We start from the raw sequence: 17468 nt of genomic DNA, 5'->3' as shown, positions 1-17468 counted from the left end.
AAGGAAACCCAAGGGATTTTAGGTTCAGGGACGCCAACTTCAGTTTCAAAATGAAATAAGATTCTGATCCTCAGACTCCCTTTATTTGTTATCTTAAATAAAGACGATGAAAAGCTTGACACAGTTTGTCGTGTAAGCACTGAAAAACCTGGACATGTTACCCACTTTAGCTGAATCTGTCCAGTTTTTCTGAATACCAGGTATAAATGGAAAAATTCTGTGCAGGTTCCCTTGTCATGTGGCTATGTATGGATCTAGGGAAGTAGCTGGATAAAGGCTCATATATATATAGATTGACTGTAGTGAGATTTTCATGGCCGTTTAAAGGGATTTCAAAATAAATAATCCAGAGTCCTTTTGGTACAATGTTAAAAAACAAACAAACAAACAAACCTATGTTAAAAATCAATGCTTAGAGTTTCTAGATCTTTTAAAAAGCTTTCAAAGACAGTTTGGTATAATGTGGTTTTACGCACCCAGCTGTAGGGAATGGGCTGGTGCCCCGGTATATACTCTAAGATGCCAGAGGTTAACTTTTGTGTTTCCACTGAAACGCGCTAATTAAGACAGAGAACTTGCCGTATTCTTCACAAGGCAACACTTTAAGAGGAAAAATGCAAAGACTGCTGATTTCAGGCCCAGGTTGGATTTTTTTTCAAGCTCCTGTGCCGGTCCCAGAGGCCAGAAGCCTCAGGGCAGATTCTTTGCAGCTGCTCCTCGACCTCTCCTGCGCCGGAGGATAAAGCTTGTAGCCAAAAGGGGGTCACATAGGGCTACAACCAGGTGCCAACTTTCTGCGTTGTTTTCACACCAGAATTTGCCGGACACTAGCCTTGCGTCGGGCAGCTGCGGGGGGATGTCCTGTGTCGTTTTGCTGATGCGGTTCGAGGGACCGCAGCCAAAAAAAAAAAAAAAAAAAAAATGTGTAACGTGAAGAACGGAGGCTGAAATGAGCAAGGCTCCAGGTAAGAGCTGTATTCTCCCTCCCGGCCGTTTTGGGGTGACTGGGCACCGGGAGCTGCGCCCCTCCCCGCCACCGGTTTGCCGAGGGACAGCTCCGTGCCTCTGGGAGGGCCACGGGGGCCCAGGGACCCTCGGGAGGGACACGGCTCTCCACGCGTGTTGGAGGTTGCAGAGGGGGGTGTCCCGGCCGGGTCCCCCCTCTCTCGGCTCCGGAGGCAAGAATGGGGGGGGGGGGGGGGGGGGGCATGCAAAGCTGGACCGCTTGACGCTCGGTATTTTGGGGAGCGGTGCCGCGTCCCAGCGCCGAGGGTGCGCTCCCCCCGGGCCCGGCGGCCACTCCCGTGCGCTCCGGGGGAGGCACCGGCCCCCCCCCCCCCGCCGGGACGGGCGGCAGCGGAGGGCGGGGGGGGGGGCGGTGCGGCCGCAGGGCGGGCGCGGCAGCCCCGCCGCCTCCCGGCGCAGCGCGGGCCGAGGGCAGAGACCCGCGGGAGCGGCACCTCCGGCCCCGCGTGAGTTGCGGCGTGGGGGGGGGGGGGGGGGAGCGAAGGGGCGAGTTGGATGTCGGGCGGGGGGGGCAGCCCCTGAGGGAAGGCGGGGGGGGGGGGGGGGGGCAGGTACCGTGTGCGTCGCGGCCCCTCGGCGAGCCGGGCCCCTGCGGCCGCCGTCTGGTTTGGGGGCACCCCTTGAGCGGCACCCCCGGCGCTTGGGGGGGGGGTGTGTGGGGTGTGTGCGTGTGGTGGGGGGTCACGGCAGCCCGGGCGCGGTGGGAGAGGAGCGGGGTGAAGCGGCGGCTGAGGGTGCCCCCGCGGGACGTGGTGTTCGGCGTGACCGTGGGTAAGTCGCGGATAATCTGCCCGCGCCTCCCCGTCCTGGATGCTTCCGTACGGCTGACCGAGCGGGTTTAACGTTTATTAGCGTTAGGTGTTATAAACAGACCGCCTCTCACCAGGAAGAAAACTAAAATGACTTTTTTTTTTTTTCTCCAGCAGAAAAGCAATCAAAGTGCTTCAGGTGCGAATTTCACCTGCGGCTCCTTTCTGTAATTATGTTTGTAGGGTCAGATTAATCAGTGGAAAGAACGTGAAGAGTAGAGAGTAAAAATACCAGCTTTATTTACATAATGACACCGCTTAGTTCTATTAAAATACATTTCTGAAAAACAACCGCTGTGCACAAAGTCCATAGTTGAAGTTGCACGGAGAACATAGTGCACAACTAACATGCAGTTTGTTGATGCAAAAGATGTTCCTAGAAAATCGGGTAAAATACATCATTGACTTTCATCTTTCCGTGATGGCAGGGAGTGTCCTTGTACTTTGATCACTCGCAAGGCAGGAATTTTTCTTTCTGATTGCAATGTTGGCAATAAGAGAATTTTTTCTTAATTCAGTTATGAATGATGCTCCTCTGCATTTGTTAAAAGTTATTTGTGGACTTTGAAGAACAAGCAAGTGCTTTTAGCGAAGAAGAAAGAGAATATTAAAAATATTCCTGAAATGAAAGATAAAACGATCTACAGCATGCTGTTTGTCTGATTGACACAGATACACCCAATTCTTAGATTTGAATTTTGAAAAGTAATGAGGCTTTGGTCATTCTGAGAAAATCTTTGCCAGCTTTGGGGGGCATTGCAGATAGGATTGATGAATGTAAAAATATATAGGGCACGTTGACTTACCCAGTATAACTTCATGACCTTTTTATAGCTAGAAAAAACAGTTCGGATGAAATATTTGATCAGAACAGAGACCTTGAAAACAGCTGAAGGAAAGACCATGACACTTTTTTTACCTTTCCTCACTGAAGAAGTCATGGGGATGAGAATCGTTTGTTTCTGGTTTTGTTTTTGTTTTTTTTTTTTTTTCCTTCAGCTGCTAATATTTGCTTTGAAATTATGAACTTGAATGCTTGTGCTATGACGTTTATGAAATGTTACATTGCGGTTGATGAAAAATACTTACATGGAAGTAAGATAAATTGAAAATTCACTAGGAACACCCAAATAACTTCTAAAATCAATCACTTCACTGTACCATTGAAGTGAAGGTCTAGTTCTGTAGTTTAGTTTTGAAATACACCCTGTTGGAATAGAGTACAGTCTATTTTGCCTTAGATGTGTCATGACAGTAACAAACTTAATCAAAACAGAATAGCTCACATCAGTATGCTATAAAACTTCAAAATCATGACAAATTTAAAAAATGTTAATGCAAATAATAAGATGCAGAGAGAGATAAACTCAGTCAGGTCATGTTGTTAATCTGTCTGGAAGTGCAAAATTGTTCCCTTGTGTCTCTTTATCTATCTATTTATCCTGTCCAAATAATATTTTCTGTTTAGTATAACGATGAGCATTTTTAATGAATCATTCAGAATGTACCTACTTCCTTTGATTTCTAAAACCTGGGATGAAAATCTGTGAGGAATTGTATGTGTAGTTTTCTCCATCAACTAAAGATCACTCTTGTGGGAGATTGTATGTTCCCCGAACTCCTCCCAGGCCTTCTGCTGGACTTCACTGATTTCTCTTTCGGGTGAAGATGCTCCAGGACCTTGCTCACTTCTCTGGGCATGGGTCCCTCTTGACTGTCACTGGGGGCAAAGCAAGGGAAATTTCTGTGTGCTCTCCATATCTCGATGGCCAGAGAGCCTCTGTTCACTGCAGTGCCTCCCTAGCATGCTCCTTGTTTTCTCAAAGAGTTTTGCAAGCAGTGAAACAATGCAGGATTTCGGATTGATGGCTTGATTTGTTCTGCTCTGTGACATCCAGACTGGCCACTCAGACCCATGGGGTCGCCACCAGCACTGAGAGGGAAGAATTACAAAAGTAAGTCCAAGTGATCTTGTCTGGTAGAAGTATTTGGACAGTCAAACATCTGTGTTAGAATGGATTAAGGTTCTGGTGTTTACATTTTTACAAGGGGATCATCCAGATTTTCACTGCAGCCTAAGAGTATGGCTTAGCAGAAATCCTAGAAAGTTAGGAATGGTGATCAGTTTGTGAAAAGCTCCAAAATCTGTCTTTCCTCCTGGGAAATAATGTCTTCTGTATTTGACTTAATAATTCTGGTTTTAAAAGTTTTTCCTATTTGAGATTTCTGTTTGTTATTTCCTCCCCTCTGTCCTGACTATATTCTTTCCAACCCAGTTTCCTAACAAGAGAAAACTAAAATAATAACACCATCTTGACTGATAGCCCCCCTCATTGCCCCAGAGTAATTCTTTACCCCTGGAGATCAGTTTCAACCAATATAAGTAGAAGAGTAGAGATTTCAATGTGATAAAATTCTTAGAAACCTCAAGACTGCTGGTGGCTAGAGAGATGAGGTTGATGCCCCCGCTGAGAGGAGAGCTGTAGCAAGCATTCAGCTTATCAGACATGAGAAGATTTGTGTGGGTGCTCCATAGGATGCTGAGCTTCATAGTTGCTGCTGCTTACAGGGTTGATGATACATTTTTCAATTTCTCTGCTCCTTGGGAGTGCAGAGTCTTGGAACTTTTGATCATGTCTTTTCTCCTCCATAGTCCCCTCAAAATAAGCTCCATTTGTCTGAGATGTTTCTGGTAGTGAGATAGAAATGCTGTTGTTCCTCAACTTCATGAACTGACCTGTTGCTTTCCTAGTCCGTGATTTAATACATCTAGATACAGGGTTGATAGCTGACAGTGCAGCAATTTTCTTTTGTTACCGTGACTCAGTTCACTCACTCAGTTACTGTGGTCACAATAAAACCTTCTTTCTCCCACAGTCAGTTTCTCTGTATTGCTAACAGGTTTTTGATTAGATTTTAATTTGCATCTTACTGCTGATGCTGTTTCTTCTGCTTACGGCTGCATCCAAACGTCCTCTTTTGCTTTTTCTGCACAGCAGGGTGCTGTAGCACTCTCCCCGTGTCATGACAGGAGAAAGATAATGGAGGAGAAATGTGGAAAGTGAGATTATCTCACAAGACTTTTATAAAAACATTATGCTTTTATTGAGTTTTAAGTGGTGGTTACTGTTCTAATTATTTGTTCTGTTACATAGCTGAAGTTAAGAGCAGTGTTTATGGGCAATTACCCATTTTCTCCTTCCTTGTCTTACCAGTATTAATACCGTCACAATACTTGTCTGTCTTCCCTCTTTCATTGCCTCCCTAAAAATTTGCTTTAGGTAGGTTGTTTTTTTTTTTTTTTTTGTTTGTTTTGTTTTTTTTTTTTTTTTTTTTTTTTTTTTTAAGAAAGCTTTAATAGTATAGTACATTGATTTGCTATTTTTTTTCCTACTGTAGAAATCATACCAACTGGACTTGCTGTCTGGGCATGAACGTACATATATAAATGAAACCAATTTAGTGAAGTGCTTACTGAATAATGTTAATTTCTTTTAAAGTACTCATCTTCATTCAGGTTGCACTAAGCTCCCCTTTACATCTTTCGGAAATCGTTTAGATATTGTTAATGCCTACTTGCCGCGCTAAAGACAGAGCACGGTGCTTGTATAGCAATTACATTTTACTTTCTCCTCCTGGTTTATATTATCAAGAGGAGGATCGAGACGCACAGCAACATCTTTTTCTCTGGGAACAAGCCCGTATGCTCCTCTAACACCTCGCCTTGCCTCATCTCCTCGCACTTCGACGGAGCTGAGCATCCTTCCTTCCCCCTCGGCGAGGACCTGGTCCCTCAGGGCAGCCCCTACGGGCTCCCCCCCGCGCCCCCACCCCGGGGGGACACCACCAGGCACCCCGCTGGGCTGGGTGCCTCCCAGTTGGTTTAAGAGGCAACTCCCACAGGGGTTTTCTCACCCACCCTCCCCTCCCCGGCAGTCGCCCCCACAAATGTGGGATGTAGCAGCGTGCGGAGGTGCTGCCCAGTCCGTTTCGGTTAAGGTGCATCCAAGGGATCTCAGAACCCTGCCAGTGGTTCTAGCGTGTTCAACGCAAACCGCTGTGAGGGGTCGGGTGGGGTGTGCAAAGCCCGTGTGCCCTCACCCTGGCGGGTGGGAGAAGGGCAGGGGCATCCTGCGGGGTGGGCTGGGGTGGGCAAGCCGGCAGCGGGGCCGAGGGCAGGAGCCCTTTGCGTGGTTCAGCTGCGGCCGAGGCAGCATGTCTGACCACAGCCCGGAACAGTGGGGTGGGCGAAGGGGGATGACGCCGTTGCCAGCTGGGTCAGGTTTGTGCCGCCCGTGGGAGGACGGGTACCTGGAGCGGCTTTCGAGCTGTGCCCGGCGCACCCTGGCTGAGGCTCTGGGGGAGGAGGTGTTTGCCTGGCTGGCCAGAGCGCGGTAAACGCTGGATAAAGGTGGCAGAAGCCTTTCTGCCTGTGCTTGCTTTGGTAGGTGGCACGCAGCTCTCTGTGCCCCCAGAGGTGGGGGCAGGTCCGTGCGAGGTTCTGCTGAAAGGACGCAGCTCCTCGTTAAAAACTTCCCATTTCCTGGGGCGTCCCTAGGAAGGTCCCAGAGAAGCGATGGCAGATCAGGGAGTACGTCTTGCTTTTTGCTTCTTTAGTCCCGATTAAGCAGTATTTGCTGCATAGGTAATGATGGTAGCGCATTATTTTCCTCTCTGTTGGCTTTCCCCATCCTGTCCACGTATTCCATCTGACAGAGGAAGGTGAAGTGGGTTTGTAGTACACAGTACTGTTTATGTTTGCAGATCTAAACACCTGCAGATGCAGAACGGGAATAATTTATGCTGCTTTTCAGCCTTCATGGGCAAACGAGCAGCCTTTTATTTTAGCCTTTTTCAAATACCTCTGAAACCAGTTTACAAAATTCTGTGGGAAACTCAAATGTTTGTCCATAGGCGCCTGAGTAACCTGTAACTGTTTAGTAATGCAGCTGCAGAGTTGTTGAAATGCCCTTGGAAGATGTGCTGCGTTCAATACCTCTTGGGTAGGTACAGCTTACTCCTCTGCAATCAAAATCACTCTTTCAGAGACAGCCTTGGATCAGATCCACATCCCGCAACTCAGTTAGTGTAAGGAGAAGCCAACAGGTCAATAAAAACAAGTATTAAAGCGAGCATCACTCGAGTATGCAAGCCATTTTTACAAGACAAACCCAAATGCCTTCAGATCTCTGGGTTTGGTCTTTGTGATTATTATTCCTGATGGAGCAGGCCTACTTGTTTCAACAATGTAATGTCACTAGGATAGTCCTCACAGTTTTTTGAGTTAGCTGCAAATCCGGAATGGTTAGCAGTACCTGTGTGATAGGCCTTAAAAGAAAAGGAACAAACAGAAATGAAAACGAGAACCAGGGAGGAAGTTTCAGTTTACGTCCCCAGAACTTTTAATAGTGCTACTTCTTCATACTTGCAGGACAGTATTGCATTAAAGCGTGTACATTTTCCCCATGACATACCATATTCTGACTAAGAAACATCTTGGAGTTACCCTATATCCTAGGGAGAGAAAGCTCTGTGGCTCTTTGTGTATTCATGTACGCTACAGAAGACACCTGAAGTGTGGTATTTCATGATCTTTGTATGATATCTAGTGACTGAGGCTGAGACACCAGACAGGCATTAATAAAATCCATGCAACTATGTGTTCGGTCTGGATAAAGTATTCCCTCTAGTTCAGGCTTGACACCTCCTTTAAGTTTTGTTTTGCCTAGTTTTGAATCTTGTGTCGTTTGTATCCTCTAGCTGAGCGCTTCACCCATTGATATTTATAATTTCTTCATTACAAGGTATCTTGCTTTTGCTCAGACAGAAGCAGAAGCGTTGGCAGCTGTTACATATTTCATACTAACAAATGAAAGTGTTCTGTGACATATCACTCTGCGATGCCAAAAAGATTATCATTAAGGGGAGTCTATACCCTCCCTCTGCCTCATCAGAAATAGCTTTAATTCTTGGGAAATATGTGGTATGCTTGTTCATTAGCAATTCGTATTTACAATGGTGGATTTTACAGTCCTTAATTAAGAGAGTTTCCATTAAATAGTGTTGGTAAGATTTGTCCTGTAAGTATTTATACGGACACCTTGGAAGGCCTCTTCTGTCTGTCGTGGATGGGATTTGGTTAGATAGGAGAGCTAAAGGAAGCAGAAGACAGGAAGACAATGTCTAGAAATTCTGTCTCTGAGTGGACAAGCAGTTCTGAAAACAGTACTTGAAATGTAACCAGAATTTCTCCCGTGGTACCAAGCAGAAGACGGCACTTCATCTTAATTTAAAGCCATGATATAGTGGGAGTGCTGGGGCTTTTCTGTTGCTGTATGAAGAAAAATTTTGAGGTTTGGCTTTATAAACTGTTCTGCAGAGAAGGGAAGCCACCCTGGGAGTGAGGAACGGAGCAGAGCTCTACGTTTCTGTTGCCACTTCTTCCAGAGCATGAAAGGGATGCTCTTATGGAGACAACTTGTAACTGGAGGTCGAGACACTGGTTTAGCTGTAATCCTGCCTGTAGCAGAGCTGGGCTGGGACGCTGGGACACAGGAACGTGGCTCCAGCCCTGATGTGAGGAGTCAGAGGGTGATGTGGGGTTGACAAGGGCTCTCAGCGCGATTCACCTTACCTGTTTCCCTGTAAATTAGGATGCACTTTGCTCCGGGGAAGGAGCTGTTTTCTAGAGTATCAAGAGGGCGATGGTCATGTCTGGAGCAGTTGCCCTGTGAGGAGAGGCTGAGTGCCTCAGCCTGGGGGGAGATGGCTCCGGGGGGGGGTGTCTGACAGCGGTCCCCTGTACCCGCGAGGAGGTGGTGGGGAAGAAGGAGCCAGGGACAAGGGGCATCGGCCGGACCAGGCGAGAAAGGTTTAGGTGGTAGGAAAGGAAAAGGCTTTCCCCCCTGGGCCCGGGGGGGCAGAGGCGCAGGCTGCCCAGGGAGGCTCCGTCCGGGGGGGTCTCCAGCCCCGAGGGGGCACAGCCCTGAGCAGCCCCCCCTGACCGCGGCGCTGAGCCCCCCCTGACTGCGGCAGGGCCGGGCCAGGGACCCCCCGAGCTCCCGTCCAGCCCGGGCTGTCCTGCAATCCTGTCACTCATGTTCAAAGCTGAGCCTCCGGAAGGTCGCTGCGAAGTCCTTGTTACCACCTATGCATGAAAAATGTAACAGGGAAGAGGGACACTTACTCCCAGACTGAAAGAAGGCCAATGACAGTACCTTTAATAAGAATTAAGAAATAGATGCTTAAAACAGCATGGTGGTTTGCAGTCCCTGCCTTCAATATCTTGCCAATATAATCTGTCTTAAATATGGTTAAATTCAGTGTTGTAAAATAATTTCTAAGTGTGCTGCACGTGCTCTGTTTCAGGCTCCAAGACTAATTCAGTTTGCTGCTGCTTTTGTTCATCTAAGTAAAGCTTTCTCCAAGGCACAATACAGTATCATAAATGCGCAGGGATTTCTGTAAACACATTTTGCTGAAGTGTTAATGTGGTATTTATGTTCAGTGTTCAGAAACGAAACAACGATCCTATTGCTTTCTTGGAAGTAGGAATCATGTGCAATCATGGTGTGATTTTGATGTCTTAAAGAAAGGTCCCTCAGTGGGGATGGGGTCGTTCTAATATGTCTCTCTTGATTTTCTTCTTGGGAAGCTCAGATATTAGAAAATCTGTACTACCCTTCTTATGTTTCCTCTAAATGTCTTCTCAGAAGAGCTCGAGTGCAGTGAAACATCATGATAATGAAGTCTCCAGAGAAGACAGGCACTCAGTAATCTGTTATTAAGACTGTGGGTTGCTTCTGTTTAACAAAAAAATGTTGGTTTTTTTTTTTTAAAAAAGTAGTAAAATAAAAGCAATCGCTTCTAAAATAGATATAGTCTCACTTAAACAAACATCAAGCAAAAAGCTCCTCTCCATGTTGTTGAAGCTGTTTCATAAGCAGTGATTGAACACGTGTTCCCTGAGTAGTCTAAAAGAGTTTGTATTAAGAAGCCAGTGGTGCTTCCAACCATCTCCTCACTTCCCCATCATTAGTCAGAAACTGTCTCTAAAAGGGCTTGCTGTTTACCTCGGAGAGATTAAAAAAAAGCTTAAGATGAGCATGTGAGGGTTGGAGAAATATTTGTTTTCTTTTCTCTTGAACTTGCATTTGTTTGCTGGAAAAACTAGAATTGAGGAAGGACCTAAACTGAATAAAAATCAATCTCAGGCGATTACTAATGGATGCATCCTGTTATTGATGTGGTTGGAAGCTCTCCGCTTGGACGTGGAAGGCATATAGCACAGAGCCAGAGCACCATGCCTTTAGGAGGAAGGTTTACTGAAAAGGCAATGCTAGCTTTTTCTGTTCTGAATTTGTAGTTTTATTGCTTACAGCTTGAAGGGAGTGTACACACTGTCCACACAGCTCCTTTTATTAATGGGCTAACACACTTTATGTTCCTTCTCTCCTTCCAAATTCTCATTACTTGCAGGTAGTTGAAAGTAACGCTTTAAGGTAAAACAGAATAAATGGGACGATGTGTTTCTCAAACAGATTTCCCAATAGAGTCCGTATATTGTTTGTGTTCTAGCAAGTTCGGAAAGTAAAAGAAATAAATATTAATTCATGATACGAATTCATTTACCTGTAGTGATTAGTAAAATAATTCCAAATGGAAACCTACTTGCTGTGATCACATTTATGTAGAGACAATTTCGTCTTTTGAGTGAACGATAACAACTCATGCATCTTACCATGGAAATTGAATGTTCTTACAGAATGCCCTGGTTTCAGCTGGGATAGAGTTAATATTATTTCTGGTAGCCTGTATAGTGCTGTGTTTTGGATTTAGTATCAGAATAATGTTGATAACACACTGATGATTTTAGTTGTTGCTAAGTAGTGTTTAGACTAAGTCAAGGGTTTTTCAGCTTCTCATGCTCTGCCAGCAAGAAGGCTGGAGGGGCACAAGAAGCTGGGAGGGGACACAGCCAGGACAGCTGACCCAAACCAGCCAAAGGGATATTCCATAGCATATGACATCATCTCCAGTATATAAACTGGGGGGAGTTGGCTGGGAGGGGCAGATCGCTGCTCGGGGACTGGCTGAGCATCGGTCAGCGGGTGGTGAGCAGCTGCATTGTGCATCACTTGTCTTTCCTGGGTTTTATTTCATTGTCTTTGTTTTCTTCTTTTTCATTACTATTATTATTACTACTGTTATTATTTATTTCAATTATAAAACTGTTATCTCAACCCATGAGTTTTACTGGTTTTCAGTTCTCCTCCCCATCCCACTGGGGCGAGGCGGGAGGAGGAGTGAGCGAGGGTCTGCCTGGTGCTTAGTTGCTGGCTGGGGTTAAACCATGACACAGAAACTTGGCTATCTTGAATGGATATAATCAGACATTCAGCTATATATTCACTGTGTTAATTAAGTGTCTGGCTAACAAGCCACCCTTTGTAGAGACTTAAATTATGTCATATAAAGAGAGAACAAACACATTTGGAAGCCGCTTTAGAAAGAAGTAGTAGCTGGTGAAGCATCTAAAGAGCGTAGGAGAAAGCTGAACAAATTCAGCCAGCTGACCTATTTTGCAAGTCCACGTGGAGTGATATCTGCCTCTTGATTCAGACTACCAAAAAAATCAATTAAAAATTCACACTATAATCATCTTAAAAGTTGCTTGTTTTTTAGTTTTCTGTAAAACCTAGAAAGTGAAGTGCTATTGCTTAAAGTTAAATAAAGATTTATACTCCAGAAGAACTGAAAGATGAGATTGAGATGTACTTGTTTCAGAAAAAGGGAACTTTTTAAGTATACTTAATTGCTTGATCAGCTCTTACTATAAATATTTTAACTACGTAAGTTTTCAAAGCATGTATTTTGAAAGAAAGGGGTAATTTATTTATTTGAATCTGTATCTTGACCTCATTTCTGTAGTTTTTAAGAATTTAGGAAAAAGTGTGTGAGATTAGAGGTGAATCAAAGCAGATTAAACAAAGGTCAATTTAAATTTTGGATGGCACAGCCCCTCCCCACCACCACTCTGCCCCTCCTCCCGATGCTGTTCCATTTGATTAAAGCCACCAAAAAGCTGGGATTTCCAGTCCAGACCTTTCTGTAGAGCTACCATTCAGGGTAGGAATGCATGCATTTGTTCCTGCTCTACCCCTGGTTGAGAACTGGAGAACAGAGATAACAGCCGGCACTGCCATCTCGGGAGCGAAGGACGTTCCTGTAATCTCAGTTTCCTTGTTAAGACTTTCCAACGTCAGTGTTTCATAGAGGAAGAAAAGCGAGGCTGACAGCCTGAGCTGCCACCTGACCGGAGTCACATTTGATGTATAGATGGTTAGCAGATCATTTAGTTATGTCTGTGACAAGTGAGGCGGTTTAGGCTTAGAAAAGCAGGAGCCCACTGAAGGCGAGACATAATTACCATTTGAAATTAAGCTTTTTCCCAAAACGGGGATGTTTGTTCAGATATTTTACCAGGAGCTGGCGGGGAGATCTGGCTCCACTCCTCCCGTGCCAGTCTGAACTGCTCCAGCAGACAACGAGCCAGTCTAGACAGCTGAACAAAGTATGTGCGGGGTAACACCGAGTTCTGATTTTCTAGTGTCTGTGTTGACCTCTCCTTTGTTTTGAGGCAAAGGCCTCGATAGGAGCGTACGTAGGGGCGTATTCTTTTGGTGGAGACCTCTTTCAGGCTGGATCTCGTAAGAGGGAGTGTAGGGTTCAGAAGGATGGGGATAGGTGGCTCATCACTAAATGGGATGCGATGAGGGGGAAGATGCTCAGCCTCAGGCAGCGTGGGAGCTAAAAACAGCTCAGTGGTATTGGAGCTGCGCTTGCACGGCGCCAGCACAGCCAGTACCTAACTTGGGGAGCGGCTGGAGCTGCTCTGGGTTTGTTCTGAGGAGCGAGTCCTCGGTGGGGGAAAAAACCTGAAGCTGAGGGAGGAATATTACGACATGGTCGTGTCTGGTATCAGCATGGGAGTTTAAAAAATTGTTAAGAAAATAAGCATATGGACTGTATAAAAGGCACATAGGCTTATTTTGAGTGAGGAACATAGCAGACACTCTGTTCTCCATTTTACATCCCTTCAGAAAGTGTCTTCACACGTTTTCATGTAGATTTGTGTCTCTGAATTTAGGGAGGGAGGGTGAGGAGGAAGGCATCTTGAGGAGAGAGCGATGCTGGGATCTGACAGAGCTTAGCACCAGTTTGTTTGCAAGTGGAAGCTGCAGAGGAGCTGCAGTGATGTGTTATACTGTTAATTATGTTTCTGTGGAAAAGCTGCCGCTCAGGAGAAAAAGGCATTTCCAGTAACAGCTCCGGAGTTGTAGACCCTAGGAGAAATGCCACCCTGCATGAATGTGGTGCTCAGCGTTTGCTGGTGAACTGTGACATCTGAAATGATACTTCTCTAGATAAAAATAGAGTTTAACTGTGCTAAACATTCGACAAACACTTATTGAGACTCCAATTTGAATGTTTAAACTGTGAACAAAATACCAGGAAAAACCCACCGCTAATTCTGTGGCATCTGCTTTCTGGAGGAAATTACACCCTCATTTTCTAAATTAGAGGAGCAAAAATAACAGTTAATTATTTATATATATTTTTTTTTTTTTTAATTTTTTTTTTTTTTTTCTCGGATCATGCTGCATTTGGTAATAACTTGCCAGCAAACAGCTCATGAGCTGTCTGTACTTCTCACGGGGGATGTGGAGTTTGCGGGATGTTTGCCGGAGCGCGGTGGGCAGGGCAGGGGTGAGGGGCCGGCGAGCGGCTCGGGGGGCAAGGAGGCCTCGGGGCTGTGCCCCGGCGCTGTGCCAACCCGTGTCGTTGATACCGGGCAGAGGAGCGAGATAAAAGGTCAGAACGGTTTCGGTTGTATAACCAAAATGGGCGGGATGGCTCCAGCGAGACCTTGCGGCTACCTGCCCGCCTGTCGAGGAGAAGGGTGGCTGGCTAAATGAACGTGCCTTCGTGACAGCAGTTGTACCCATTTGCCATCGCACATTTGGGGAGCAGCGGCAGGTGTCCCGGTGCAGGTTACTGTCCTTCTTCAAGGTGGAGGAAGCTTTGAATGTGAGCCTTTGAAATCTTGGATCCTCCCCCTCCATTCGTTAAAAAACAAATGGATGGTATAAAAATACCAAGGCTAGAACATTTCCTCTGGTCATAAATTTCCCACAGAAAGAGTGCTCTGTATTCAGCAATTTAATACTGGGACTGGTACTGATGCTTGGGTTTAACAGTGTTTGTTAAAGTATCTTCACTATTCAGAAGAATAAAGTTTTGCCAGTGGTTTTGCAGTTTTGCACTATATATGCAGTGCTAAGTTGCACTGTGTGAGGCTTCTTATGTTTTGGTGGTAAAGACTATCTTATTCTCATCTCCACGACTCAGGAAGAGCTCTGATGTTACAGTGTACCAGTAGATCTGTATAACCAGGAAAGATACTGGTAATCAAACACGGAAATCTGCAGGACGGGTCATTTTACTTATCAAATGCATCTGCCCATTTCCCATCCACTAACTTGCTGTTTTAACAGCTCTAGGGTGGCACAGATTTGTTACTAATCCTTGCTTTGAATCAGGGGGCCACCCTTATACCCCCCTCCCCTGCCACCAAAAACTCCACCACTCACCCAACCCAGGACAGCTGCCTACTCAGAAAATGTAGGAAATGTACAGAACTTTAGATTGATGGATGGTTCAGATAAGGAAAAAAACCAAACAAACAAACAAACAAAACCCAAAACAAAACAAAAAAAAGGCAAAACCAAAAAACAGCAAACCAAACAGATCAAACAAGTTTTTCTATTACACCACCAAATTGATTACTTCTAATTCAGAAATTTCGTTAAACCTTTCTTGCCTTTCACAACTTGATTTTTGGAAAGGCATTTTTATCATGTAACCCCGATACTTTATTTGTGTTTGTTTCTCTGGGATAGAGCAGTGAGGACAGCTATTCGGTTAACCCAGAATGGGCTTCAGCAAATCCCAGATGCTGATGTGCAGCACGGCAGTACTTCCCAGCAGCGTAGCAAGCACCTCCTTCTCCACATTCAAGAGTGCGGGACGCGGGGAGGGGGAGAAATCTCTGCAGCTATTTGCTGCTTGTCGTACCGTATCTATCGAGCATTTCACACCGTTGGCTTCAGCCTCACGCCCTCACCTCAGCTTGGTGGTTTTGTGGCCCCATTCGTGGCCCCAGCGGCTGCAGCGTTTTCCCCAGCGTGCTGATCGGGCTGTCAGAGCTGATCTGTGCCAGGGTCTAGGTTGTGACACCCCACAGATCCCTCCGTGCCGTGGTTTGGTGGCGAGTCTCCCCCCCCGTTGGTTATGGGGCATCCTGTGGCTGGGGGGCCGTCCTTCAGCTGAGGATCTATGGCATGGGGGTGGGTTTTCTCATGGCTCTCCAGCTTGTCCTCATTAAAATGGGAAAACGTTACCTTCCGAGGTGTGAGATGAAGCCTTCAGAATGCGGAACAGACAGTGGTGTCATCAAGGAAGTTTCCTGAAAGACTGAGGAGTTTCTGTTCTTCTAATGAGGCAAATGAGTGACGTACCCCCGATTCAGTTGTGCCAAGCGGGCGATAGTGAAAATTAACTGTGAAAAAGTTTATGTTCCCACAAACATTTACAGGCACGTATTTAAAACGTGCTGCACAACACAAGTGTTCTGCTTTCACACCGACTGGGGACCGTTGTTTAACTTGATTTGTTTTTCTCTACAGCCACTGAACTACTCCAGTTCCATTGTACTGTTTCGGGTCACTTAGTAAGCAACCTGAAACAACACTCTACAGTTTTCCTGGCTATGTACATTCAGCATATTTTCTTGCTGCATGAAATCTTAGAGGGGCTATTGGTATATCCTGACTTGTTTTTTTTTTTTTTTTCTATAGTAATACAGAGTTTCAAATAAAATTTCCACTTGCGTTGATAAAGGACTTAGTGTGAACTTGCAGCTCATTCTAAGTTATTTTGTCTGTGCCAATTTTTGCTATCTGGTACCTATTTTTCAACCTCCAATTCTGTAGTTAAAAGACCACAGTTCCAGGAGAGTAGTTTGTTTGTAGATGTTCCTCCCTTTTTCTTCATCCAGATGTAATTTTCATATATATATTGAGTATTTTGATGGTCAGCTCCCAGATACATTCAAAATGCACATCTCTGAAGAATCAAATATTAGCTCATGAAATTTGGTGAGCATGAAGACTTGAGAGGACAGTGTAGGACTGGCTGACCAATGCATCCTAAGAAGAACATGTGTTAGGAAGAGCCTGGGCATTAGGCAGAAATCCCTGACTAATGGTATTTGTGGCAGGGTAGCTTTTGTGCTTTTAACAGATATGACACTACTGCTAAATACCTGCTGTCTCCTCTCCTTCATGCTGCCCTGAGGATTCCCTGGAGAAGCAAAAAATTGCTAAGGACACATAGTGAGAGAAAACTCAGAGCGTTGTGTGAGTTGACTGTAGAGCTTGGACGTCCTTTAGTGTGAATGGGCATGCTTGAATTGCTATGCATGAATATTTTTCTGATGTTGAATAAAAACCTGAAAGGAATTTGGCTGAATACACAAAATCTTGAGGCCTATGCCATGTGTCTCTTTATTTCTGTGAGATATATCCTACCCTATTTCTATTTCTGTTGGGGCTTTATGCATTTATTTGGAAGCAGTGCATCCTTAGAAGAACTTTTTAGCAGCTCATTCAAGAACAGTTTCCTGCCTCAAGAGGTACTTTTAGCCAGCTTAGACCCAGAGATCACCAATGCCTAAGGAATGGACCATCCAGAACTCGAAGGGTAGAGTCTTGTATTGGTGCCTGTCTGCCTTGTTGAGCTTGAGGGTAAATGAGGGCGAATTTGGCTTCTGACATAATTCAGAATATCTGTTATAAATTGTGCCCGGCTACATTAGCCTCTCAGATGGCTCTCTGCAGCACAGTGCTACACTGGCTCTGCTTTTTCTTTGGTGGTGTCCTCCATACCAAGGGCAATTAAAAAATCTGTAGATCTGCCTTCTTGTCGCTGTAAGTAAAGCTGCATGGTTGATTGATGTGTGGCCTGAACATATCCTTGGGTAGAGCATTGACATGTGAACTGTGGTCAGAATAAGCAAGCACATTCATCCTTTTCCTCGGTATGGGTAAAAGGAAGATTTAATTCCTGGAATGAACAGAGGGAATGCTGTTACTGTGCATACCTGAGAGAGAGATGGACCAGGAGTAAAACCCAGTGAATTATCATCAGAATTATGTTTGCTCACAGGCTGCGACAAGCTGTGTAAGTAGTCTCCCATCATTTAAGTGGTATACATAGCAGAGAGAAGAGCAAGAACAGCACCAGATTGCCTGAGGTTTGGTTTCACAGCACCACTGAATTGGGAGGTGACCTTCAGTTATCATCAATGTGATACCCTTGGGTACACAGCGTGCCAAGGCTTCCTTCCGTCGTTTTATTTCAGGTTTGATCTCAGTGATACCAGGCGTGGAATAACGTATGGTTAGTCTCAGCCTGCTAGGTTAAAAGAAATGGTGGCAAATGGGATTAAGGAGCCTGCATGATGGAGACCCTTGTGCCAGCAAAGGCAGTAGTTGTTATGCAGAATGATTT

General features: G+C 45.3%; 1 protein-coding gene across 3 annotated transcripts in view; it reads left to right on the top strand.

Moving 5' to 3' along the window:
* The first annotated feature begins 690 nt into the window (after nucleotides 1-690).
* Nucleotides 691-17468, top strand: part of PKIB (cAMP-dependent protein kinase inhibitor beta) — a 57976-nt gene continuing 41198 nt past the window's right edge. The window contains exon 1 of one of the 3 annotated variants that reach the window (XM_032998085.2): nucleotides 691-965. The gene's annotated coding sequence lies outside the window, so the exon portion shown is untranslated. Of the gene's footprint in view, nucleotides 966-1349; nucleotides 1473-1775; nucleotides 1798-17468 lie in introns of those variants that run through there. The other 2 variants (XM_032998086.2, XM_032998088.2) reach the window with 2 other exon arrangements.

The sequence above is a fragment of the Tyto alba genome, unplaced genomic scaffold (genome assembly GCF_018691265.1).
Source record: "Tyto alba isolate M040663 unplaced genomic scaffold, T.alba_DEE_v4.0 Super-Scaffold_22, whole genome shotgun sequence".
In the NCBI taxonomy this organism is placed as follows: domain Eukaryota; kingdom Metazoa; phylum Chordata; class Aves; order Strigiformes; family Tytonidae; genus Tyto; species Tyto alba.
Note: the sequence above shows the minus strand (reverse complement) of the source record. Positions and strands in the feature narration are given on the sequence as shown.